General features: G+C 36.3%; 1 long non-coding RNA gene across 1 annotated transcript; it reads left to right on the top strand.

Moving 5' to 3' along the window:
* Nucleotides 1-18,017: 18,017 nt before the first annotated feature.
* Nucleotides 18,018-26,959, top strand: LOC145687966 (uncharacterized). The gene is made up of 4 exons (XR_014131822.1): nucleotides 18,018-18,409; nucleotides 19,173-19,309; nucleotides 25,194-25,369; nucleotides 26,418-26,959. It is a non-coding gene; the product is annotated as an uncharacterized LOC145687966 (long non-coding RNA).
* Nucleotides 26,960-27,189: the final 230 nt, after the last annotated feature.

The following is a 27,189-nucleotide window of genomic DNA, read 5'->3' as shown; positions in this document are numbered from 1 at the left end:
ATTCAGGAAACCTGTAGTTATAAACCTAATTGAGTACAATTCAAAAAACAATATAATATAACGCGTCTAAATGAAAATTAACTTCATAATTACAAGATTAAAATTAATATTGCCAATTTACACTACTATGCAATTAGAATTATCTATAGTTGCGGAAGTTAGTGTAAAATTAACGTAATGGGTTATGTAATTAATAATTATGGAAAGTCAATGCTTTCAAGGAAACTTGCTAATTATTAACAATTAAAAATTCCTAAAAACACAGCAACAATCTTATCAAATAAAATCGCGTGTCCCCTTAATTTAATTTTTTGTATGCCTGTTGGTTCTATATGTAACTACTAGTTTTATAGTTTTATATTTTAATTGCATTTATTTAGCTCATATACAAATGGATGAATGGATGAGTGTATTCAGGCTGATTCTGGAACCCCTGGACCAATTACAACAAACTTGGCACACACATTAATATCTATCTCGAAAATATACTCTGGGAATAATAACCCTTGTTCCCTTGGAAAGGGAGTGGGAAAGGACGAGTAAAAATAGTAAAAAAAAAAAAAAACTCTCGGTGTCACTGGGATGGAAAGTGATACACCCGATACCATTGAAGTCCATTTTCAGCCCTTGTTAGTACCTCTAAGGAGATGACAAGACGATGGCAGATAAAATATAATCGAAAGAGACTGATATTTGTGTCCCTGAGATAAATACCTAGGTAATGACATTTCCGATGGCATTAAAGTCTAAGCTTAGCCTCAGTGAAGTAAAACTCCATTGTTCCCCTAGGAAGGACGTGAGAAAGGAAAACGTGTAAAAATAATACACAGAAGACAGATATTGGTATTGGAATCCATATTTTTCGGAGTTGCTGAGTGACACTCCCGTTTCTGTTTAAATTCAAGTTCAGTCCTATCTACGCGAGAGCATTACCATGAGATCTTAATTTCAAGGTTTGACAAAGGATGAAAACTAAAATGTTTAAAATTACTAGATTAGTGTATTATTCATATTTTTAGGATCACTGTGCTGATTGGTGATACTTCCGATAATATTTAAGCCCAATTTAAGTCACGATGGGCATTTCATCTGACAACGCCAAACCGCACACATATTTAATGACCTCTTAGAAATGAGGAGAACTTGGCTGAGATAGTTTTATGCTTCCACCGTATACCCTAAACCTAGCACCATCAAACTATAATTTATCTTGTTTTCTGTAGATCTTTGTCAATGGTGTTAAGAATCCTGTGAAGACCACGTATAAATAATTTTTTGATCAGGAAACGTACAAGTTCTATAGCGACGGGATTATAGCGTTGCCTGAAAAATGGACGGTCATCGAACAAAATGGAACATATGCGCCTTTATAATGATATTTTTAAATTAAAATAAATGTATTCCCAAGACTTATTTCCAAAGGCTCAATACTTTTACAGAACCTGATAAATGGATACATGTGTTTGCATGTCCCAGCATAATACCAGGATCAATTTCAACGAAATTTGGCTCATATGCAAGTTGTGCAAATAAGATTGTATAACTTACAACCTAAAAAAAAAAAAAAAAAACTGTTGGAGTAAGACACTCAAAGAAGTAGGAGATGGGAAGAAGATGACATGTAAAAATAATCGGGAACAGCTTGTATTATTGTCGGATTTTATTTATTTATTTATTTACGTTGCAAAGGAACACTCCACATACCATTTAAATCGAAGTTCAGCCCCAATTGACAGGAATCTGAGAAGAGATGAGAAGTGAAGTGTCCGAAATGACCGAGATTAGTGTTGGATGCATAATTTTTGGGGTCGGGAAAATGGCTGACCCGTTAGAAATTACTTCAAAATTTAGTTACTACCAACCTCACCCTGAGCCTTTTTTTTTCATGTTACTTTGATTAAAGAGATTCTTCGAAAAGATAGAACCTTTCAAAATGTATGTCAAATGATATTCTGAGGAGGTAGGATTTGAGGACTTTTATTATACGTTCATTGGGGACACGGTGGCTGAGTCGTAGAGCCCTTTCTTTTAGTGCGTAGGGTCCGTGGTTCGATCCCCGGCCAAGTGACTTTGTGATGGACAATATCGTGCTCGTGGATATTCTCGGGGTATTCCCATTTCCTCCTACATTGTAATTCCACAAATTCTTCCATCATCATTCGCTTGTCTTAAATCATCCGTCTCCCTTAGCCTAAATGACAATCGTTGGATGCAAAAATGAACGATTTCATTTAATTTTTTTTACACGTTCATTGGAATGCATATCCTAAGCGAAAAGGGGATTCAAATATTTTCCATAGATGTATTCTCCATGTGAGAACATTGGGTGTCTTATCATGTTTAGAGTAAAATCGTATTCTATTGCTATAAAATTGTATTAGTGATTTTTCGCTTATGTTAGGTATACATAGATTTTTCATTTATATTAGGCGATTTCTTTCATACATCAATGGGAATATTGGGAGCCCGAAGGTTTGCATGCAGGAGAGTACCAACAGTTAGGGCGCCAGAAGCAAAGTCGGGAATTTCACTTGTTGTGGCTTTGGATATGATTGTGAAGTATATGTACGGTATTGAAGTCTGCATATAGGTTTCTTTTAAGGAAGATTGTAAAGTGGTAATCTTTGTTTTTCTACCTCATTGCTTTAATTTGAGGTATCTGTCCAGCATATATATGATCAATGTGAATTGATGGGTTATGTTTAGCAGAAGGGGTCCAGAAGCACTAAAAAAACAAAATTTACAGGAGTAATGAATGATCCAATTACTTAGACCAAACATAACGTCACCAAATCTAACCTAACCTTACCTAAGCTAACCTGAAGTAACCTTATATAAGTACAAATAATCGAAATTCTAAAATATTTTGGAAAATTTTGCTGGACCCCTACATTAACATACACTAACCAAACTTAAACTAACCTAATGTGAACAGAAATTACTGAAACTGTAACATTTTTTACAAATAATTGCTGGACTCCTTCTGCTAAACATAAACGGAATTGATCTTTCACAGTGATAATAGATGGAACTCTTACAACTCTGGTTTCCTTATTGTTCAGCTCTACTAATTCTTTTCCTGCAATATTTATACTTTAAATATATATTTTTGGTACCGATATAGGCATACTTTTTGGAAATTTTAAAAAGGGAAGTACATAAAAAAATAATCTCCATTTACTCCTTATACATTATTAGCTTCCCAACGTGTTTTAAAATATATTCACTCTAAATAATGATCTTTTCGGTACCATAAGCCTCTCATTATATGTATGCCTTCATTTTAATGTACTACGAAATTCCTTTTTACACTTGCACTGGTCGTTAATAGTGCCTGCAACAGTGGCTTCAGCTCCCTAACCCTCAATGCTACTCGCCTCCAGTTGTATAATGATGCATAACGTTGCGTGAGGATACCTAGCAAAAATGGGAAGTCAGCTATTAATTGTTACCCTTTAGGTTATTAGAGCTAAATTTGAGGATAACACAATACGTGTAGGAGTTATTACTTTTATGCTTCGCCATTCTTAATCTGCACCTAGGACACTCGAAATGACAATTTTAGTGTGCATCAAAAAATTAATTCGACGAATGGACACTAGGTGTCTTACCATTGCATACTACAGGCTTGGATAATTATATACGTAGTATACTTCATAATTTAGGACACAATCACCTAATAACTTTAAAAAAAATGATAGCGGAATTATACTTTTCGCATAGTCTTTTACTAAATCAAGTTGAAATGAATTGCTTTCACGCCATTTTCAAACATTGAATTCATACAATAATATAGGCCTTGGCCTACTGACGCTTCACTCTTTATTCTGATCTTTCTATAAGACACTATTATGGAAGTCTACAGTATTTATAAGATAATATTAAGTTTCAAATTTAATATTTTTTCTCTTCTCAATACATTTCACAACCAATATTTCCACAAAATTACAAATTTAAAACCATGTTTACTATAAATTAGTTCATATATATATTAGACAAAATGAGGCATTTGTTGGGGTGAGCCACAGTTGAATGAATTGGCTCACCCTAGTTATTAATATAAATGAGATTAATTCATACATTTGCTACTAGGCGGCGCTAATTATATGAACAATAGTATTATTAGGTGCGAAGCGATTCCGATTCGATCTCTCGTGATACACCGTGAAGAATAAGGTTTAAATTTGAATTCGAGGATTTTAAACTAAAATCTGATGGTCAAATATTGTGGTTTAATTTCACCGATTGTCTACATTTTAGTGGACTACAGGAATGCGCACGAGTCGAGACATGTCTCGAATCTCGACTCGACTCAACTCAACTCGAAATCGAGTCGAGACAGTTTGTAAAATTCGTAACGAGTCGAGACAAAACGTATTTCTCGACTGGAATTTTCGAGTCGAGACACGAGTCGGGTCAATATGACTCGCAGAAATCTCGACTCGACTCGAATATCTCGAAAATCTTTCTATTTTTTAAAAAAAAATTTATTTTGAAGAAAGTATTTACTCAGAAACAGAATTGAAACCTTTTCCTGCATTTATTACTGTACAAAGGTACAGAATGCATAAACTTAATAATTAATCTTTCGAGATCAAGATTTAATTTTCAGCTCAATTCAGTTAATTAAAACTAATAATTGCGAACGTTAACACCACGATATCGGCAACTACGACTGAAATGAAGACGTGACCATCGCCGCTGGGCCTTGGGGTAGTGGCAGAGCTTTGTATTGTCTGATGAATCCCGATACCTTCTTCATCATGACGATGAGGGTGGGGGGTGCGAATCCGTCGTGTTCCAAGGAAACAGCTTCTTGACACTTGTACTGCGGGACGTAGATAAGCTGACGCGGCTTAATTATGCTCTGGGGAACGTTCACGTGAACATCCATGTGTCTAGTGGAGCTCGAGCAAGGTACCATGACGGCTGAGGCGTATCGTACATTGCTTGCAGACTACGTACACCGTTCATGACGTCCATGTTTCCCAACAGTAATGGCATTTTTCCACAATATAATACATCATGTCGCAAGGCTAGGAGTGTGATGGAGTGGATCGAGGACACAGGGGCGAGTTCCAAGTAATGTAGTGGCCCCCCGAACTCGCCGGATCTGAACCGAATCGAACACATCTGGGATGTAATTGAACGTGACGTCATAGCACATCGCCCCATTCCCGGGAATATAGGTGACCTGTGTGTGCACTGAGGTGCCAACTCTCTCCAGCGACCTACCAAGGATCATTGTGTCATTCCAAGGCGCGTCGCCCTTGTTATCCGTGCCAAAAATGGACATATTCACAATTAGATAGGTAATCATAATGTTCTGGCTGATATGTGCGTATATTTAATTCGCATATTTGTGTCGACTCTAATTTCGAGTCATCTTCGAGAATTCGAGTCGAGAAGAGATAGAAACATTTTCGAGTCATTTTCTCGAGACGAGTCGAGACAGGCTTAAATGTCGATATACAACAATTAGGTTAGTTACTGAGGCACAACTAAATCGTTTAGAGTATTGATCATGGAATAAAGATCATACAATTTTTTCCTGAGAAGCCGTTAAATTGGTCTACCATAAAATATCACTTGCCTTTCCTGGCGGTGTGCATACCAAGGTGGTGAAATATGTACTCTGTTAGACGTAATTCTGAATACGCAAACATGATAGACAACTCCCATCTATGTATACACTCCATTGTATATTTCAGATTTCCCGGAGAACTATAAATATATAAATATATGAAGGGTTAAGGTAGTACTGTGGAAACACTGTTAAACCACATTGATTATGATTGCAGATCTGCCTTGGGGAAAAAATCTCCCTTGTCTCTTCCTGAAATCACTGATGGTAACCTTTAAATGTATCTTACAAATGTCACAAAAGTAAGCTTATTTGGATAACCTTGATATAGGTCAGAATTTGCTCTTGAGTTTAGCCTAAAGTCGAAACCCAAACCATAACATACGCCCTGTACATTTGGCTCTCAAATCATCGATGCTACTCGTATGCTTTCTTTCTCTCCACTTCGAATACTTTCGGATGGATCAGTTAATCTCCGTATCAAGTTGCTAGTAAAATACTAGTTCTTTAGGCAATATTTTTATTCAGTGTTCTGACTTTTTGCAGGTCCTGGGACTAATGAGATGGTTTCTTTTCTTTTCTTTTCTTTTTAATTTTAGGTTTGGGTATGGAAATGTTTCTTCCATGTTTCTTGATCTTCACTTTCTTCTTTTAACTCCCAATATTTTCTTCTAATTTTCAAATCATCGATCAGATGTGTTCTTATTACTACTCGTTTTCCTTCCATCTTTCCTTCTATGGAGGTATGAAGAAGATAATTTCTTCGCAGGTTGTGTCCAATCCATTCGAAGCATGCTGGCTAAAAGCGTTATCTTCTCTCCTATCTGTTTTAGAGCATCTTCGTTCGTTATTTTCTCTGTCCATTTTATCTTGTCCACTCCTCTATAACAGACGAAACTCCAGAAATATCGGATGATCTTCCCTCATCCTAAATGCTTATTTTCCATATCATCTCGCTCAAGTAGGGTTAAACCTCGAAATCCCTTTGGATTCGCCACTGGTTCCACCCACATGACAAATCGAACTAACAACCCTTTGCTGTAGAGATAGTCTTTTAGTTTCGAACTACCTTGACCCCGTAAACTTAATTGTGCATTAACAAAGAAAAAATACGCAGGAAAAATAGAGAAAAAAGTATGACTGAAGGAAGTCATTAAAGGTTGTTGTGTGTAAGAAGAAATCGAGAGCAAAAATGTTAAAGTGATTATTCTATGTAAAATTAGTAAAGAGAGGCATTATCCAAATACAGTGTACAATAGACAATCAGTAAATAATTTTAAAAGTAATTACTAAGCCCAAAAGTAACATTTAACAACTAAAATTTGTGTGAAGAAAACAAAGCTGTTACTTCTACTGGTTTCCGATTGCAAGTATCCACTATATGTCAACATATTTCAAGCAGTTAGCTGCGGTCATCAGCAGGACAAAGAAGAAATTCCGAGAATCTATAAGGGAGTATGACAGGAACAGTAGGGGTCTCTTTCTGTAGTGCTTTGTCTCAACACAGCACAAAATTGGAATTTTAGTCCGCCATAATCGTCATAGTGGCCATAAAGGACCGTCCACATATTATGTAAGCTATTTTTAACCAATTTTACCCCCATCCCTCGTCACACGTTTTAACGCAAGACGGAACCCCTCTCCCCTTTGTTACATAACACTCTTTGATTTTTGTTTCTTCATTTATTTTGCTTATTTTGCGAATTATTACAATAAAAGCTATTTTTAATGGTAGAACTTTTTATTCAAAAATGCTTGTAATCTGAATATATTTCTAATGTTTTTCGCCAACAAATCAAAGTATTAGAAAATGGTATAGTGCTTCCAAAATGTCTTAATCCGTGGCAAAGATGCGAACTAAGGTTCACCCTCACGCGTTGAGCCCATAACGGTTCAGCTGTTGCTAAGCAAGAGAATTATGCAGCCGTCTACGCTATTCCTTCAGCTGATAGCGCCGCTTAGAACGAAAGACTAGGTATCAAGTCAATGTGATATATAGTACCGTAATAATAGTTTAACCCCATAAGGTTGTTTAATTAATTAGTTTTAATTCTTCGAAATTGAATATTGTCGTTTTCCCAAAGAGATCGCACAGATCCTTTTGGATCACCGAACACTGGCAAGGAGAAAATCTTACCAGAAAACGCAGGTGAAACTGGATCTAAATAACTAACATCGACCTCAGTTTGGGGAATCCAGGCTGCTTTGTGTTAAGTTTGCCAGATTGCCAATGTCGACGATGCAAAGAAATTATCTTCCTCGTCGACCACAGATTCGAAGTGGCAACACACGCGAAGGAGCAGAGATATCTTTGAGAACAAGCTTTCGAGCATCTTCTTTGGACTTCGGACTTCAGTTTACTCGTTTTTCAATTTTTCTTGTCCTAAAGAATCTGAATAAGAATGATTTCACCAAATATACTCGAATTTAAAAAAAAATCAGTCAGATGAATATCAGACGAATTAGGTTTTTAATATCTTATTTGGCTCCAAATGGTGGATCGTTCCGTGGCGGAAAATATTATTTCACGAAAAAGAGTTCCTTCTGTTTTACATGTGAAACCCCTTAGAGGAACAGAGTGGGGTAATGATTCAAATCTAAGGTTTTAATTAATATTCTCAGAAATAGCGATAGAATAGAGGGGAACGCGAGTTTATTTTCAAGCGGTGGTTACGATCCCTAACAACTAACTCCAGAAAAGGGTATGCCGTAAATGCATGTTTAGCTGTGATAACCACAAGACGGGACTTTATTGTATTGTAATACACGAAGTGCTCGTCACGAGTCATGCTGGTGTTTAGTAGCGTCTTCGAATCCCTTCTGCATAATTCAAATTATATAGGCTATATGTTTACAATTTCCCAAAACAATAGAAATATTCATTTATTTATAGAAAAAGAAAAGAACTGAATAAAATAATTTGTTAAAAAGATTGCATACATACCAGAGAATAAAAATAAAAATTACAGCAAGAAAACATGCGTTATGTAATATGTGGACGACGAATCTAGTACAAAATTCCCTTGTAAAAGTATTATTAATGAATAATAATAATAATAATAATAATAATAATAATAATAATAATAATAATAATAATAATAATAATAATAATAGTAATAATAATAAAGTATAATAATGAAGTAATAACAATAAGGTTGACATTGCACATCAATTACCATTATATCTCTTCTATCATTCTAGAAAAATACTTTCCTTATTACTTATGCTTTTTCGCCTCCGAAGAAAATGAATTCGCACACAGAAAAATTCATAAAACATGCTGACCTAGTATTCAGAGCAAGTCAAACAAATACTCAAGCGTGCTTTTCAAACTACCTTAATGTGAAGTGCCATCATACAGTTACTGAAAATGACCGAACAAAAAAGTATACAATGTGGTAAAAAAAAAAAAAGGAGAAAATATACATCTAATTTAAAAAGCAGAAGTACACTAATAAAATAATATAAAAATCAACACAGATATATTAAGTATACTACAACCAATCACTACATTAATTATAATAGGATCATCTCTTAAGTTTAATCTTACCCCATTGCGATCGTCGACAATTTCTTACAATTTGACTGACATTTCTAAGAAAGTGCTCTAGAGACACTTCTCCTCCTTGGTATTTTTCATACAATCTTTTCAAACATCTCTGGTACTTGCGTTGTTTCTTTTCACGCATTCTACCAAAGCGGTATTGGTGATAAACCACCAAGGCAGAAGCAGTGACACACTGCAAAGCGTCAACTAATCTATAAACACTGGCTGCGAGTGTCGCGCTAGTTTTTTAAACTTATTATTCCAGCCCTTACAGATTTTAGTACGACTATCACCCTCCAAGGTCTGTTTATGCACGTTCCATACAGTTGGTGGAAACTTTGGCTGAACTCGTCGCAGCCTAAATCCAACCTCTGTGGGTGCTTGCTTGAAGGAACTCGTCACATAGGTTGAATTGAAGTAACCTAAGAGCTCTTCTGCTCCTCTGGTACGATTTCCTGTAAGTATTCAATACCATGAGGAACATCTTTTTCGGGCAGAAAAGCGAGAGAATCAATTTCACCGACAAACGATCTGAACTTACCATCTACTGTATAGCTATTTACAAGTCTCAAATTTTGCACTCTCCGCCACGTTGATTGGCACAAGCGAAAAAAAAAAAAACACCCTTGTATTTCCATAGCATCTCCAAATACCCCTTTCACTGTTGTCATAGCTGGTATCTCAAAATCCACTATCCTCTCTTTGGTACAAGATAAATGTTTTTTGAATAACAATAACTTTATAATTCTTGAAAGAGCTCGACGTAAGTATCGTGACTCTTCCTTTCAAGTAAGGCATATACAATTGGAATTGACTTCCAACCAACTTCCAACTTTCACTCCAAATACCACTTTTTCCCAGATATTATCTGTTTACAGATAAACAACATAGAAATATACACGGACTTACCACAACCATCGTACCGACTCCCAAATGGTTATGTTCATTAGATTTTAAAACCTTAATCACCGCACTGTCCGATGTTATTGCTCCTAAACAATTTTCCATTTTCTTTCGAATACAAGTCCAGCGAATATTACCGTGTGCCAGATTTTTTTGTTTAGTATATATAAACCCATTGAACAGAAGCTTCTTTCCATTTTTGTTAGAAGGAATCACCTCCACTATATCAGGACAAACTTTCACGCTCACATACACGCGCAAATACATACACAAACGCGCTGAAATGGTACACTCTGTACACCATTCCCATCAGTCGTTCTTTCAGAAAAAAGTTCCGGGGCACTGCTGGTACTTTTCTATTTATTATTATATTGTAGGCGTATTATTTTGATTTCTTCCGGGGAGACACTCACAGAGCTCCGGAGGGAGGGGACAGTGCCCTCAGCGGCGTAGCGAGCATTATAAGATTGCGAATTATAAGAAGAAATTGCCAAGTCTTGATTTAAAAAATGCCAAGTCTTGGTAAAAAAAAAAAAAAAAATACCAAGTTTTTCGAAAATCTTAGTCTCACTTTTACAAACCCTGCGGAAAACTTTACAGCAACCTTATTTTCATATATTCCCATTCTGTGCCCCATCTGAGATACGAATACAAACAACCCTCGGTTTCGAGTAAAATTTCACACCTCAACTCAGAATCATTATCATCTCCCACGATGCACAACTGTTAATTTGACAACTTATGGCTAGTTTAAGTAATCTGCAACAGTCAATCCTCGTCAGAAATGTGCAGAGTTTTTTTCTCTTTTGTCCTCCAGTCTCCTCCCACTTCGATTTCATAATTTCGCACTCTGTTGAAAAGTATTAAATACCGGCAAGAAAAATACTAATATATAACCTCCCTTTTAGGCGCCCCTCCAACCACAAGCCCGGGGCACGTGCCTCGCTTGCTCTCTCATGAGCTACATAAGTAACATACAATGGTTACGTAATGCTTTGACTTATAAATACTATAAAGAAAGGAAGAATTGCAATTTTTGTTTTACTTTCCAAAAGAAGCAACTGCGTGATTAAAAATAAAGTAGGAAAGTCAACACAATTGTATGAAAATGAAGTGAAACTCACACCGGTCTATGCTTTCACCCAGCAGACGTATTGTTTGGCCCACCAAAATGTGACTTTTGGAATCATGCACTTAGGTTCATAGCGGAAGCGACAGAATGAGTTGACTCATCGATTGTAGCTTTCGTCCATCGAACAACATTTCCAGAAACCTACTGTGCCCCCCTGTGTCATGGAAAATCAGCACCCGGGGCGAGAGTGTACGACGGCACCCTCGTACATATGAGTTAGGGTGACATATCATCCGCGAAGCGCCACCATGGTTGGCGCGAAGCGTAAGAAAATTTTCAAAAATAAACTCTGCTTTACCTTGATTTTGAACACCTTTTATTACTTTTTTCCTTCTATTTTATATATGTGCACATATATTTTCCTTACATGAGTAACATTATAGGACCACTTAATAAAGCAGAAAGAGGATTTAAGTACATACTAGTAATATTCCAAGTAATTTTTCCTTTCTCTCTTTTTCTTTCATCTCTTTTTTTAATTTTTCTCCTCAATTTTGCGCCCCCTTTATGCGACGCCCGTGGCTATCGCCCCCGTTATGCAAGACACTGATGATAACCATTCCCAAAACACACTTTTGTTCAGTTCTCTCTACTCGAAAAGCCCTGTAAATAGAAAATCTTACTGCAAAACAGAACTGAAATAAGCTATTCTTGTCCTCTATATTAATATGATCACCTTTCGTTTCAAAGCGAAAGGTTTATTCACACACAAAGCATATACGGTGACACAATACAAAGTATATTCACTCTGGTATCAAAATCTACTTCCCTTTGACATTTTACTATTAGGAAAAAACTCTTAAATTTGTCAAATTTACGTACTATACATAGTAAAAAGTTTATACTAATAAACCTGCCATGTTTTCTTCATGGGAATACGGGACACCTTAGATCCCCTTCCCCCCAAAACTTTCCAACACAATCCAATAAACTGTACCTCTGGTTATGAATAACAGTACAATAGGCCGCGGGGGCTCAGTGGTATAGCGTTCACTTCTGGTGCATGGGGTCCTTGGTTCGATCCCAGCTCACTTCAAGTAAGCTTTGTAGTGGAGAAACACCGTGTGCGTGGGTTTCTCGGGGTTATCCCGTTTCCTCCCACTTTCTTCATTCCACCATTTCATTCATTTTTCATCATCACCGTCTCCTTTAGCCTAGACGACATTTATTTTTTTCAACAATATAATAGGCGGAAGTTCCAAAAGCTGCAGCTACTTCTCTCTCGTCGTTCCCTGCAATTAACTTTACGGACTGAAGATGTTTACAATCCAATTACAAAAAAATTGCCTTAAAAACTTAGTCTTATAAAAATGCTTTACAGAAAAACAAAATGCAAACGGTTTAAATCAGTGATACAATCTACATTCAATATTCTTCGCGCGTTTAGCAATATTTATTTACATGGTAGTATTTGCCAAAATTACGTTTGTCAGTTTAATCTGATGAAAAGTTGATTTTTCTCCTTGTGTCGTGTATAATTGTTAGGATCAGATTTACATATTTCTAAGACCTGGACCAAGCACAATTCTGTGTACATAGTCTCTCAAAAATATTATAATTCTTGTTACTTTATTTAATGTCTGATGGAAAAGTCACTCATCTTTCCTGTGCTTGTACATGTAGAAACACTAAAAGAAATCTTACTTTTTTTTATGTTGGAGTGTCCAAGTTTCCACCAGGTACAATGGAAAAAGCAGTGTTGCAAATTTCGCTCGCTATCAAGTCGGACAGGGTATTGTGTAACTTGCTCAAAACTGTTACATGCTACACTTTATTGTTCATTCACATTATCCCAGCCACTTCATTACTTTTCGAATAAGCTTATATTGATAGCAGAAATGGGATGGAATTAAAATATGGTTTGCCTGTCCCGACTAAATTTATTGGGACGCCGGATTCTCGGGTCGAAAATCGGGACTGTCCCGTTTTTAACGGGACGTATGACAGGCTTAGTACTAACCAGTCACTGTCTTGTTCTTGTTTTATTAATATCAATTCTGACAGTCACTACCTGTTGCCTTGTACGTATACGCTCCTGTATCAAATGCTTTTGCGTCCAATGCTCTACTTGCCACCGAAACGCCTCTTCTGTCTGTCTTTGCATGCCAACTCTATTCTGCTTTTGTCAGTGGTAAAATTCCTTATTTTTCATTAAAGATTCTTCAATATGTTTACGAATATCAAATGAACAAAAGTAAAGTGTAATCACTTGCAACAAGTAAAGAAACTTTAAACGAATATATCAATTTATTTCAAGATTGGAAACTACACAAAACTTGTGCCAAGTCTATAGGAGAACTGATAATAATTTGCAGCAACTGGGTACCTAAGAAAATGTTAAACCGAATAAGTCAATTGAACAAAACGGCATTCTTCAAATTGCCAACTATATATTTTAATTTGCCAACTTGTCAATAAATTTGTAACTTTGGGGGGAGCTCCCCCTTTATCTCCCCTTAACGACGCCCCTGAGTGCCCTCCAAAAACAGGTCTGGAAGAAACACTGATTCCCATCTTTTATATAAAGTGCTAAACTAATTCTTGAATATTATTGGTTACTGTTAACTAATAACAAGCAAGAGTTTTTCCATTGCATATTTCAAAGAAAAGTGCATTTTTAATTAGCTAGGTAAGACTAATCTTGCAGTTCTTTCTTTTTCTTTTTTGCAAGTTTGCTAAATGTGCCTACTAGAAGTTCATTGTGCCTAATGAGAAATGTGTCTCATTAGAAGTTCATTGTGCCTCACCTGCACATCATTAAAAGTTTACACTGTTAAAAATAGTTTCTTAAATTTGAGAAACCGTTTCTTATGTGTGCACCGAGAATATCTTTTCTTAGAAACAAGAGTTTGAAACTCTCATTGATGAGAAATGAAGAAAAGTAGATGAGGTTGTATAAAGCGAAACGAGAAAATATACGGTTACTTTCCTTATGAATGAGAATTGCCAAAACTCATTTCTAAGAAAATATTGTCTCGGTGCACAGATAAGAAATGATTTCTCAAATTTAAGAAATTATTTTTAACAGTGTACTTTATGACTAAAAATATTAACATGCTATTGGTTCTAAAATGTTGATGACAACTCTGTCCCTTGAGGAAGTGAAAGAGGCTTCATAAAATGTTACCTCTCCGGGGGAAATTTGTCGAGGGAGACTTTGCCCTAGACCCATTTCTTCATGGGGGGATTATATACTATCTGGTGTCCTTGGGGGGAGATTTCGCCCGAGGGGAATTTGTCCGAATACCGTGGACGACCCCTAATTGCTTGTCGAATTTTTTGCGTTGCGATCCGCAAATTTTGCAAAAACCAATACATAATGTGGCCGGAGAAATGTAAAAATAATTCAAAGTGTGTTTTTCTGACGGGAATTAATTGCTAGGTCTTGAGTGTTGTTTCCATTATTATTATTATTATTATTATTATTATTATTATTATTATTATTATTATTATTATTATTATTATTATTATTATTATTATTATTATTATTAGTCTTCTTTAAGAGTACAAAGCGTTGCAAATTAGAATTTTTAAAAATGCGGTAAGGGTTATACCAAGATTATCATCCTGTGCGTAATTATCAGTTTATATACCAAGTTACATATCCCAAGCATGAGACCTTCCTGGTTTAACTTATTTCCTGAAAAATGTTTATCCTCCACCCTTCTAAGAAAAGGAATTTTAATGAAAATGACAGGATAAAAACCCAGTTCAAGATAGGTCCAGAAATTTGTATCAAAGAGACCAGTTAATTTTCTGTTATGATACATACAACGTATTTTGCATTATTGCAATATAGAATAGCTGAAATGTACATTCCTCGCACTGAGAGAATAGGTCGATGAAGAATATTTGAACCCTTTCTCCACCATTAGAATACATATTTCAATGAAAATGTACTGATAATAATCCGTAACGTCCACCCTTCCACTAATCCTTCTCACCTCCCATAGAAGGGAATGTCACTATTCATCACAGCAACCCCAGAAACTACAGACTGGATACTAATATAAGTCCTTTTCAATCATTATATATTTCATCCCTTCCCCTCATACCCAAGGCCGATCCAGAACGAAATTTGATTTAAAGGGCATTGCTCACTATCAATCTGAGCGATCCCGAAAACCATGGATACGAGTGTGACACTATTATCGATCCTTTCCGATTATTTTTACACGTATGCGCCCTCACAATGCCTAAAATGTAATGGAAAGCTGAGTTAGTCCAAGATTCACTCATATATATATATATATAAAAAATCATCACAATTGGTGATGTCTAGGCAGAATTAGAAGTCAAAGAAACATATTTTTACATGTCAACCTCCTCAACCCCCCTTGAGAGAAATGTGCTAAGCATTTAAGTTATGCCACGGTGCACTTATATACCAAAAGTCGTCTTATCAGTAAGAGGTCTAAGAGTGGTTACCGAAAAAAAAAAAATAGTTACATTCATTTTCATGTATATGGATATAAATGGAATTGTGGCAAATTTTCAAAAGAATATACTCAAAAGATCTCCGAACTGTCAAGCAAATGTCTCTCTTTAATTCATACTGTTGAGATTTTGGTTTGTTATCAATGAAAAATAACCTATCCTCTGCTGTAATTGTCTTCAAGATATTACTTCATTTCTGTTTAATTTTCGTTACTTCAGTAGCTTACAGCAAATGTTCTTATGTGGCGCCTGTGTCGTATGTGTTATAAGAATCCTTCAACACGGTGTGTTCTATTTTTGTTATATATATATATTTCACCTACCATATCACCTGTTGTCAGAAATTAGCAACAATGGTTTATCATGTTGTTTATGTAGCTTACAGCAAATGCTATTAGATGGCGCCTATATAAATAATTACTGACAAATATAGGCGTACATAGAATTCTGTGCGTAGGAGAAGACAAACTGAGTACTGGGTTCAATAGTTATACGTGTTTAAGCACATATAAGTACTGACCAAAAATAAATAATATGCAGTTTCATATTGTTTACAATTACTTTTTTTTATTGCATGCACTTAAACATAAATATGGCTTTAATTGTATGCAACTAGATGCAACACAAAAAGGAGAAATATTTAATTTCAGATTTAAACTAAATTATACTATTTAAAAATAAATAAATAAATAAACTTAGCTACTTCTTTTATGTAAAACTTAAATTGAACAAATTTCAAAATAAAAAAAAAAATGCATGTCCTAGCAGGGTTTGAACCTTCGACCTTGTCCGTGGGGAAAAGAAATCGGTTGGTGGTAGTGGTTTGCATAGGTGGAGTCAAGTTATCCCTGCCTATCATGTAGGTTAATTAATTAATTAATTAATTAACAGGGGGGCAGGGACGTCATGCAGCACCTCATGACACTCCGGACTCTATGCGCACCTTATCGTCCCAAGGGAACCTGAGGAGATCCTACCATACCCGATTCCCGGCCTCCACGCACGCTGGATTACAGGTGTTCGCCACAACACCCAGCCACCAAACATCCATGAAATTCTTCTACTTACGGAGATTTGATTTCGAGTAAAAAGCGATGACCGGTAGACTTACATATCTCTATAAAAATGAAACAATGGTCGCATAATGGGCAGATAAAACTGGTAGAAACTCTGACGATCAAAGCAGTACGGTAGATAATTGTGTACAATATTTATATATATACAATGAAAGTCCAAGTTTATTGCTGCGACAAACGTGCGCAGATTAACAATATATCGGCCAACATATGACTACAAATTCATTATCTTCTTGAAAGATAAACTTAGATATGAAGATATATGGCCAAAATAATAATTATAAATGCATTTTAAAAAGTGTGGTTAAGTTTTTAAAAAATAGAAACAATTCCTCAAAAACTAGTATTCTTTTATTAAATATTTAGGCATATTTTTGGATTTGGGGGGCCAGAATATTTTGCTTATATTTCGTGGTTTCTTGCTATATTTTCTGTATTTTTTTCATGGTTTAGATTAGGTTAGGTCAGTTTAAGTTAGTTTAGGTTAGGTTAGGTAAGGATTGTTGAATTTGGTGGGACCAGAATTCTTTGCTTAAAATTCGTACTTTCTACCTATATTTTCTGTTCTTGATAATTTAGGCTAGGTTAGGTTAGTACTCACTAATTATCCTTACGTAACATCGACTCATTTCTCCTGTAAACATGATGATTTTACTTGATTTTGGCTCCCAGTTCCTAAAACTATCCCAATATTTCTCGTTCCCTTTACGAAAGAGAATAAAATGATTTTTTGTTCGGTTTAATGTCTCACAATTACGCTCTGTAGGCTAAGAGAGACTATATTTAATGCAAGTGAATGATGAAGGAAAAATTGTTGGAATAAGAATGTGGGAGGAAACTGTAGTACCCAGAGAAAACCCACGGACACGGTGTTCTCCACTATGAACGAACTTTGCCGGGGATCGAACTAGGGACCCTCCCATTGCAGAAGATATGCACAGTTTAATATGCCATTACCGTTATACGTGGGTGCGATGTTTAACTGCTACTACAGTTGTGCATATTTTTAGCGGAAAAATGTATACTAATGCATAATAACCTGGTACTCAACTGACGTATTTTATTTGTAGCGGTAGGGTTCAAAATGGCTATATATGATAAATGTAGAAATAAAATGTTTGTAAAAATAGTTACTTTACATCTTAAAACCTCGTGTTCTACGATTAACTTTCCATTTATACTACATACCCTTGCATCAGAGGATTTGTTTCATGACCCATCCTGATGTGTAGTAGTCCGACGTAGCGAAGGCAGGCGAGTAACTCAAGCAGTTAGGGCGCCGAAGGCACTTGGTGAAGCATTATTAGAAGTCTTGCTTGTTGCTCCCTAAAATAAAGTTGCACATCTTTAAATTGGTGCAGGTTTATAATAGATCATCCAAAATTGGTTATTTTACAGTTAAAATTAGTGAATGCATATGAAAGACGACCGTGTAACATTAATTGCCAGGTGACAGTGTTTTTACACAATGTATGGAACGTGTAATTTATAGTCACAATTATACAGTTACCATGACAAGTGCTATAACCCATACCAGGGTTCCTACTGGTCAGGGAAAACTCAGGAAAAATGGTGGACGTCAGGGAAACTCGGGGAAAAAGACTGGAAATCAGAGAAAGCCAGGTAGATTTTATAAAATATATTTTGACTAACACTAATTGTACATCAATTTCAGCTTAGCCAACCACTAGTGATCACAGTATGGAACGTTGCTCGGATTTTTGTGGATGGTAAGTGGAATGTACCTATTAGCAATCGATTACTATTTGTCTCTATAGTACAAATGTTCTCATATGTAAATATTCACCGTTATTTATTCCTTATTTATATACGAACTTCATCCGACACCTGTCATGAAATTCAGGGAAATAGATTTCTCCAGATCAGTAGGAACCCTGTATACAAGTGCGCTGTAGGTATAAAGTGTTTTTTCCACTATCCTCATTTATGCTCCTACCATTCGTAGCTGATGCGCTTGTTCCCTACGGATCTCCCTCCCTCCCGCGGACTTCCTTCTGATTCTATCGCTAAAATTTCCTATGTTGGCGGCAGTGAAACCACCATCAATGATGTTACTCTTTGACCAGTTCAGTGGTTCGTAACTTCTGTTCCATTAACCTCCAAGCTAATGCTAGGAGCTTTGTGTTCCGTGTGTTTTTTCGTTTAAGTTCATTGCAATTTTTATTCATGAATAAATTCACTTCTTCCTACAATATTGTGCTTAATAAATTGTTCCCTGTACAGAATTGGGCTTCAGGAACTGGAGATCTGCACATGTTCAATAGGTGTGTCCCGCTTTAAGCTTATCAAAAGGTAGCAACCCTAGATCTGAATCACTGTAGTGCGTTCAATACTTTCCCATCAGGAATCGAACCGGGGTTCTTGTGCATTAAGAGCACACGTCTTGGTCATAAGAGGAAGGAATTTTTTTAAATATAGATATGAAATGTGTGAACCTAATTCATAAGACATTAGTTTTCCTCGTGTTTTCAGGTAGTCGTGAAAGAAGAAGAGTCTGCCATTGCTATTCTTCAGCGCGTAGAACACGAAAAATATGTTATGGAAGGAACCGAGGTAGCAGCTTTAGCAACAATCTTGGCAGGATAACTATACGAAATTAAGAGGAAAAGGTAATGCTTTTTCCTAGCAAGTCTGGTATTGTGGTTTATGAATTATCAACTCTAAGAAAATATGATTTTATAAATGTTGAAAAACAAAAAATAAATTTAATTGAAAGGATTGTGTAAAAATACAAAGAGGCACATCACGATAGTAGTTGATGCGCGATTCTAGTATGTTCACACGGAGTATCTTTTTGTATTCGCAACCACTAAGGCGGAAGTCTACTAGACGAACAAAGGAACAGGGGATATTCCTAGCGTACAGGCTGGTCCGGAAGTGGGCGTACCTTCCCCCATTTAGTTTCAACAGTATAGTGTTAGTTATGGTAGAGTGTCTGTACACAGTTACCTTGAAGTCTTAAGAGTCATAAACATCGGTATGATCACCATCCATGTCGTAACACAGCTGAATTCTGCGCCAAGTTCTCACAGATGTTTACGGAGATACTCCAGAGTCACGAAGGTGAAGGCGTGTTCAACAGCTGCTCGTAATTAGTGCGTTGTGTGATATCGAGTGTTTCTTAATTGTTGCTTTATGAAATGTCTGGTGTCGTCAGATCGGGACTTCTTGGATGCCAGGCAAAGGAAGCTGGTGAAGATGCACAATCTCTTCCAGTCCAGCGGAAGGAAACGTCTGATTCAGGTAATTGCGTACGTGAAACTCGAAGTGCGCTGGTGCTCCATCCTGCTGTATTACAATAGTGTCTTAGATACCATTTACCAGCAATGTTACCAAACAAATGTGGGTAAAACCTAAAACCATCAGAAAATACCAATTAGGGGTTCCACTTCCGGACCACCCTGTAGAACTAGATTCATCATAGTTGAAAATGGATTTTCAATATACCTATGAATACCTGATATTCGACTTACTAATTCAGAGAAGATGGAATAGACAAAAAAAAAAAATTTCTAGATTTACTGATCAGGTATAGATCTGATAATACGAAATTAGTTAGAATCTCGTAACTAATCAATTTTTGAATTAAAGTGGTTTAAGACTTCGAAATATGATTTGCAAAGTATGGAAAGTCTTTCAGAACCACCCTTTCTGTTGATCTGTCTATCGACAGGTATAGCAGTAACAACTATCAGAGATAATGATTTACAAAAGATAGGTATAGAACAAAAACGGTATGAAATAATAATGCAATGCATTTAGAGTTCCAAGGATAGCTTCCATCAAGGCTGGCTGTCCCATATGTGCAAGGGAGCAAAATCTGTCACAACTATATTATTTAAAATAAATACTTCTTGTTGGTAACAGACCTCATGATGGTGTTTGTTAAATTTACTAAGCTGACCTTCTATTTGAATACTACATTCATAAATCATGTTTAGGTCGCATTAGTTTAAGGTCACATGGGCAGTGCTAAAGCAAAGGTCAAACAAATACCAGCATGAATTGTTTTATTGTTGTCAAATACAAGAACTCAATTCTCGAACAATAACGAACACCTGTTCCATTTAGTTATCACAGTTTTGATTTGAAAAATAATCTTATCTTTGTCACAAACAAGTTTCTTATCATTGAAGGTAGAAAGGAGTAATTTTTAATAAATTTTTAACAGATGTAGAAGGAAACTCAAGAAATAGAGATTAAAAAAGCTAGTTGCACTGGTATTGCAAACTGATATATTAAGATTGAAGCTCGATATTCTACAAAAAGATCGTCTTTCCTCTGCTGGTGTGTTTCCTTTATCTTTCAGTAACATAATTGATTATTATTCAAAGAAAAAACAGACACAGCGACATTGAATTTGTAGTGTTTAGGCCTTTCTGAGTGCGATTTTCTTTTGCTCCCTTCGTTGTTCATAATAGGGTAGGATACTTAAAATCGTGTTATTTAGATTTGCTCTTTGTGGAGGAGACGGTAGAGTGTGGGGGAAGGAATGATGGCATTGCACGGGGCGGTAAATTATCTATGTTCGGCCCAAGCTTACATTTCCCCCTTTATTCCTGTATTGAAACAAGTAAGATCGTATCTTTGTGATTATGGTGAAACTGATTTACCTTCACTATTATCAAAATCCGTTATACTGATTCTGCAATACTTCTATAAAAAGTTGAAAAATCCATAGTGGTCGACTTAAAGTTCACCCTTCAGATCTCGCATATTAAGACGACAATAGCGTCATTTGAAAGCCATCTAGTGATGAGTTTTGGGAATCCGACTAATGTTTCCTCAGACACACACACATGGGACGCAGACAAGGTTGGACGACGACAAGCCTGGACACTTAATTTTGGTCGCTCCCGACAAGGTTGGATAACAACAAGGTTGGACGACGACAAGCTTAGACACTTCTCAATTTATCCTCTTGCGCCAGACTCGAACGAATTACTGAGGTGTCCAAGCATGTCGTGGTCGATCCCGTCAAGCCTGGATACATATCATTTTGGGTCGTTGACTACAAGGTTGGACGACGACAAGCCTGGACACATTCCTGGGGTGTCCAAGCTTGTCGTGGTCGATCCCGACAAACCTGGACACATCTAATTTTGGGTCGCTGACGACAAGATTGGCCAACGACAAGCCTGGACACATTCCAATGGGCCGATTTGGTGCATTCAAAGCACGTAGATCTGACAAATACAACTGTTTGTTCACTTGTGCGGGTGTACAAGGGCAGTTAGTGTTATCAATGTACAAGGGCAACTGTTCTCTCTGATTATACTGCAGTGTTATTTTATACCACCGTGATATTCATAAAAATCGTAAGAAGTACCACAGACATAACGGTTCAAACCTATTCAAGCCATCAGGCTTTGGGGCCGCTACGTTTCGACGACAACGTATCTGCGCCAGCTCAGTTCGGCGAAAATTTTATGTACAAGGGCACACATCCCAGGGTTCAAACCTATTCAAGCCATCAGGCTTTGGAACCTCTACGTTTCGACGACACCGTATCGGCGCCAGCTCAGTTCGGCGAAAATTTTACGTACAAGGACACACATCCCATTTAATAATTATTTAGGTAAATTATTTAAGTAAAACGAAAATTTTGTAAATAATAATAATCTATTTTAATAAAAGATAAATAAATTTAAAATAATTCGAAAATCCTCTAGTAGAGGCAGTAGCTGACAGGCGAGAATCAGCCAATAGCGATATAGATGCGAGCGATGCAACTCTATATTGAAGGGCATGTATGTATGAACTGGAAACGCCTTAACTGGTAGTGTTTGTTGGAACAGACATTTCAAATTGGGTCGTTGACGACAAGCCTGGACACATTACTCAAGTGTCCAGGTTTGTCGCGGTCGATCCCGACAAGCCTGGACACGTCTCATTTTGGGTCGTTGACGACAAGGTTGGACGACGACAAGCCTGGACACATTCCTGGGGTGTCCAAGCTTGTCGTGGTCGATCCCGACAAGCCTGGACACATCTCATTTTGGGTCGCTGACGACAAGGTTGGTTGGCCAACGACAAGCCTGGACACATTCCTGAAGGTGTCCAGGCTTGTCGGGATCGACCTCGAGATGCTTTGACATATCTCATTTTGGGTCGCTGACGACAAGGTTGGACAACGACAAGCCTGGACACAAAAAGTGTCCAGACTTGTCGTCGTCCAACCTTGGCGCGGTCCCCAAACACATGCACACAAAAGAAAAAAAAGGCCGGTAGATCTGCAACTTCCGTTATAGTCTTATATTCTCATAGTTTGGAATTTCATCGTAATTTTACAATGTGAAGCAAAATTAATTTCTTTAAGCAAATATTTATGGTAATATTAATATTTCAGGAAACATAAATTGACTTACTTAATTCCTATCTTTCTTGTGAAGATTGGTTATCTACAAAGCGCATCTCATCCGATTGTTCTCACATTTTGTTGGTTTCCTTTCAGCTTCTCACGTTTCCGTTCCTCTTCTTTTATTATCTTCCATGTGTGTCTTGGTCCACTTGCACTTCAATTTTCCTGATTACTCCAGTCCAATATTTGCTCCACTATGTTTTTTTTTTTCTTTCTTAGTGAGTTATATTGTAATTACTCCCCATACACCGCTCTGGACCTTGGTGCTACTTCAACACTATTTGGTACTACACAGGAAACTTGTTACTACAGCACTACTGCATGATAAGAATCATGTTTCTCGTGAAAATTTGCGATTTTGAAGAATAAATAAATAATGTACTATTATTTAACAAAACTGAAAATCAATTAAATAATGTCCTTGTCAGACTAGTGTTCTAATATATCTGTCCGGTGGGAAAATCGACACCACGATTCTCGGATGATGCTTTGAAAGCAGGTTGGCTGCTGATGGAAGATTGCAGGGCTCATAGCGAGTCACTTTTTTAAACTAGAAGTTACATTTTCTCAAGTTGGTCACTAAAAGTTACTTCTTTTTTCAAGTTTGTCACATAAGTTACTTTTTTCGGGGGTAAAATCATTTTTTCGTGTGATTTATGTTTTGCATTGGCAGTTTTCTAAGAAAAATATAAAAATAACTGGAAAAAGACAGAAACTTGTTACTTATTATTATCCTGAAAACTTCAGTACTTGCCGTCATCTACAGCTGTGCTGCCACATGTGAACCAAGTCAGCATTATTCTCACTTCAACCTTTATTCTTTCTAGAGCACATTGGGTGGTTGGTGTGTTCGTAAGCCCAAAGTATTTTTGTCATCGTTATGTACTACTTTTTCAAGGGTTGGCTATGCATGTGGGAAGATTCCACTAAGATTGTCAGTAAGTTAGGACTACCTGAACATAGATTTATCAAACATTTGAGTTCAAGGTGGCTTACACTTGAAATATCACGTGAAAGAGTTCTTGAACTCCTCAATGCTCTGCTTACCGTAACTACAAAGCATACTTAGAAAATCTAAGAAAGGAGGAAGCCCAAAAAGAAGAAGTAAAGAAGAAAGATGAAACAAAACAACAAGCAGCGAAGAGGTGATGGAGAAATTAACAAAGGAAAAAAAGGAGCATTAAGGACATGGAATCAATCCAGCAACAGAAAAAAAGAAGAGGAGGAGGATATGAAAAGAAAAGCAGAGATGAATTTTCTTGTTTCGGCTTCTGAACGTCTGAAAACAGCTGTGAAGAAAAAGGACATGACTGAAGTGCACTTTGCGCAGGGTATTTTAGAGGGGTTGAAGAAAGTAAGGAAAGATTTGCAAGATGAACAGAAACAGAACGATGACTTGCAGAAAACGATGGATAAGAAAAAATCCTTAATAATTCACTTTTTTTAATGAAGAAAGTCTAAGTTTATGTGAAAATAAGAAAATCTTTCAGCGTACGTTCTTGTTACTACTTTTTATTTCATTTTGTATGCAACTACATTTTTAGTTAACATTTGTAATCTATTTTAAAGTTCATAATAAGGGTATAAACATAATTCCCATTATTTCCTTTGGTCTTATTGTGTTAAAGGAGAGTGACATATATTACCTGTTTACAGTTTACTTTTCATTGTATGCGGAATGTTAGTAGAAGCTATACCGATGTTTTCCAATCATGTGGTACCAAGACAAAATGTGTAACAAACCAATTGCACAAGGCAAAATTTTATTACCAGTTAATGATAAACTATATGCTATGTATTAATTGCATTACTTTAATTTTATACTATTGGACATAATGAAAATATCGAAATTTGATCTTACCACATCCAGATCAAAGTTGAAATACTAAACCGTGCAAAGTATGTAATTAATAATGAACCTCTAAAGACAAGTAACTCTAAACACAAGTAAAGAATTTTTAATCTTAAAATGTTAAGACATTACGTATTTCAGCTATGATCCAGCTGGCCCTATTTTGGTTGCTGGAGAAAAATTTTAAAATTCGATTTATGCCCAAGTTTGGCAGCAAGGTTTAAACTTATTTTTGATAAGATTTTGGTCACTTTTCCATCTGCTTTTGGTCACTTTTCAGCTATTTTGAAGAGACCAGAACACTATGTGCCCTGAGATAGTTAACATGCTCTGACTGTGAGCGACCGTCCTGGAGGAATCGCCGAGTTAACAAACCTTCTCTCATCACTAGGAGTTTTTATCAAGGATATAGTGCATAAAGGAGCATGGATTACCTCGGATATCTTCAATGTTGAAGTGAGTACCAGTAATTAGATCCGTACAAAACGTTGGAATTCTGAGACAGTTGTGAAGTACGAACAATATGATCTTTGAGTATATTATTCTGAACGAGGTTAGTTTCTCCAAATTCTACAATATTTTAACAATTATTTAGAACGATTCTCACCTCAATTTCAGACAGATCAAATTAAAAAAAAAGTATAGTTTTGTAAACTGGGTTCTTTGTGGAGAACCATACCAAAAGGTCCAGCGAGTGTTGGATTGGGAATCCTATGAGAGAATAAGGGAATAAGATGGAAAACATCTAATCAGATGCGTGCTATAGCGGAAGTGGAGCGATTGTCAGTTCCTATGTCAATCGGAAACTTCAGTTAGAAATTATTCTTCCAGCATTGACAAGTAATTATCTTTAAACAGTTCCACTACTTTTGGCCCATCTTATATTTCAATCAATGAAATTTAAAAAGTCTTTAGTTCCATATCCCATGCTTATATCTTATTGATTAAATGACACTGACTGTAATCGAAAGTGAATTCTTATGGAAGAATTGATGAACAGGAAGCGAAATCGTAAAAGTTGAAGTGGGGTGGGGGAAAGAGTAAAAATTTCGTACAGGAAAGTTTCGACATATAGGATTTACATATTTGAACATCTAACATTTTACTCTTGCATTTACTATGTAGCCAGTAATTCACCCATTAATTACATATGAACGAACGTAATTAATTTTAAAACTTCAGATAATAGTGTCCAATTTTTCACCTCCCAGTAAATTAGTAGAAAAAAATTTCTTCCAAAAATATTAGGTGCAGGTTTAATTCCCACTATCAGGATTTCGTACTCTATTGATGGGATAAAAATATGAGAAAGAAAATATCGAGAAAACTCAGACAAAAGATTGTCCACCACAAACTTACGTGGCCTTAGATTGGACAAAAAACCACTCACAACAGAGGTGAACCTTCTATCATGAACCGCTGTGCTTCCCTTACGTTTCAATCACGTTTCTTTATTGCAGATCTAAGCTAAAGACTAACAACAATTCTCTTTGTCTTCCTGCAGGTTAAGGTGGTTTGTGAAACATGTGACATGGAGTTTGCGCGAGAGCTTAAGAAGATAATTCATGTGTGGTCCACTTTGGTGACATTCCTAGCCCATTTCTTGCAAATGGTTACTAAAAGAGAAATTTTATAGGCAGTTACGTAATTATAAACAGTATTGCACCTGAATAAAAATATGAGTGGTGATTACTCAGTAGAGCGATATATTAAGAAGATATTTTACGATGTAATTTTATAAAAGAATATATACTCTAAAATCGATACAGAATACGTAAATGAATAACTGTGAATGTTAGTTATATCTTAACTTTTTTTTTAAAATAAAAAAATATTGTCTTACCTGGTTCATTGTTATAATTATGAACACAGCTAGCTGTACCATTCTTAACACTTTCAGCCCCAACCCTGTTTGAGTAAATTTCACCCCGGGACCAGACTACAGTTTGCTATGAACACTGTCAGCCAATGTGTATCTATTTGATACACGTGGTCCATCAGTAAACCCTCACTGTGTATCAAAAAGATACACATGGGGCTGAAAGTGTTAAAGTCAAAACCTACGACAAAATTCTTAGATGGTGTAGTATTTAGAACTATTGTCAGTAATTGTTGCACAACGTATAAAGTTAACACAAAAACTATATACATTAATGATACATAAACCGGCAGCTCTGTTAGATATACATAAGATATTAGAATACCAACATTTCTAAACAGAACCACTTGATATTGCGTCCTAGATATGGACTAGCCTTAGCTGACTAGATATGGAT

The sequence above is a fragment of the Thermobia domestica genome, chromosome 6, assembly GCF_964235325.1.
Source record: "Thermobia domestica chromosome 6, izTheDome1.hap1.1, whole genome shotgun sequence".
Lineage (NCBI taxonomy): Eukaryota > Metazoa > Arthropoda > Insecta > Zygentoma > Lepismatidae > Thermobia > Thermobia domestica.
Note: the sequence above shows the minus strand (reverse complement) of the source record. Positions and strands in the feature narration are given on the sequence as shown.